This window comes from Vigna umbellata, chromosome 9, assembly GCF_029865625.1.
Source record: "Vigna umbellata cultivar VRB3 chromosome 9, Vumbellata_1.0, whole genome shotgun sequence".
Lineage (NCBI taxonomy): Eukaryota > Viridiplantae > Streptophyta > Magnoliopsida > Fabales > Fabaceae > Vigna > Vigna umbellata.
Window position 1 is genome coordinate 35,036,035 of NC_142173.1, and position 2,045 is coordinate 35,038,079.

A 2,045-nucleotide genomic window follows, 5' to 3' on the forward strand; every position below is an offset into this window, starting at 1 on the left:
TTTATAATAGCCCTCCCATCAACATGAATGCAAAAATGGTCAAATGCAAGCTTGAAATCAGGGATGTAAGACTTCATCTTGGCATTGAAAACATTGAGTTTTGATTAAATTTAACTTATTTAAAACTTAAAATAAAATAAATTTAACCTAAGGCGATCATACTGTGTCATGTCACTAAAAATTGCGCAGTCAACAAGCCAACATACAAAAATTTTAACATCGTCCAGTTTAATTAACACAAGGTTCTAATTGAATCAATTTCACAAAAACAGGAACCTAATTGAGATCAAATAAAATACGATAACCTATTTAAGATAATTCTACAAAATAGGACTTCTGCAATTATTAAACCTATAATATCATAATTAATTTAATTTCAATAAAAAATAACTTTAAAAAGATAACTTTTATAGTTAGATATACGACTTAAACGAATATCTGTTACGTTTTTGTGAAATACATAATTGTTTACTTTATGTTATGCTTGTGAAGTCACACCTAATAATAAGGTTAAACCCCTTTAGTTATCTTTATTTATGTGGATTTTTCATATTTTAATCCCCGTTTTATTAGAATTTCCAATTGAATCCTAAAAAATGCTAATTTGAATCAATTAGACCCCTACCGTTAAATTAGCTTAACGGAGTTAAATTGTTTATGACCTGGAAGTTGACATGACTAATTTGTTAAATGTGTCATTCATGTAACCTAACTCCTCAAACAAATCTCCTACCTTGCCGAGAAGGCTTCCATCCCAGGACCCTCCTTCATCGTGCCCTTCCTAGGAAACGCAATCTCATTGGTTCGCAATCCAACCAACTTCTGGGACCTTCAGTCCTCTTTGACAAAGTCCACCCCTTCGGCAACTTCATCATTTTCATCAAAGACACCGAACTCTCCCACAAGGTCTTTGCCAATGCCAGGCCCAGTGCTTTCCACTTGGTGGGCCACCCCTTCGGCAAGAAGTTATTCAACGAACACAACCTCATCTACATGATGGGTCAAGAACACAAGAATCTCCACCGTCGCATCGCCCCCAACTGCACCCCAATGCCCCCTCCACCTACACTACCCTCCAGTAGTTTATCATCCTCGATCACCTCAAGTCCTGGGTTGCCAAAGCAATTAAACCATTATAAAATACATATTATTAAATAATAGCAGAGTTGTTCTTTGTTATTGAATATTGACATAGTTAACGAGATATAGAAGAGACCGAAACTGAGAATGTGAATGACTTTAACTAAAAATACAAGACGTGATAAATACGATTACAAGGGAAAATGAAATTAATTGATCATGAAATTAAGGAAACGTTGAAGGGAAAACTCAAAGGAGTTTGAAATGGGAACATGTAGCATTGTGGAGTAAAAGGGAGGAGCTAAAACCAAATCTTGAGGAAGCAAGATCAAACTCCAAAAGATTGTCCTCCATCAGATACCCACCGATAACAACATAAGTTGTTATGGGACTTCCAGGCTCCAAACCTACATCCACAAACCCAAGGCATTGCACCGTTTTGTTAACCTTCACCATAGAATTTGCCCCATGGATTCTCCACTCAACCCCACCTCCAAGGACTAGATCTATTGCTGGCACATTCCCAACCGTTCTCGAACTGAAGCACGTCCTAAATGGCGCCACCGAGGTCATTCTCTTCATTTTCCTAAGCGCTGCTTTCTTCATGAAACCATCCACCAGAGGCCGATAGATTGAACTGTGCAACCTGCTGTAAGGAATAACGGTGCTCAGTTTTGTGCCCATGTTTCCCAGTTTGTCAATAGACAACACAGAGCTGTTAACATTGATAGTTTTCCCGTCAAGCCCAAATTTGTTCATCTATGGACCGGCTCATCGAAACGCTGGCCACCTGCACTGAGATGAGCAAAACCAGGATGCAGAAAAGGGAAGAGCCTTCGTGTCTGATTGACTGCTGGGTGCAGGAAACACTCAGGGAAATCGAGGAGGCCAAGCTCACCGGAGAGTCGGTGACATCGTTCTCCACCGACTTCGAGATTGGTGGTACCTCTTCTATTTTCTCTTTG

The 2,045-nt window shown here is 39.2% G+C and overlaps 1 pseudogene; it reads right to left on the reverse strand.

Moving 5' to 3' along the window:
• Positions 1-831: 831 nt before the first annotated feature.
• LOC148193348 (putative aspartic proteinase GIP2 pseudogene) lies at positions 832-1,839 on the reverse strand (annotated as a pseudogene).
• Positions 1,840-2,045: the final 206 nt, after the last annotated feature.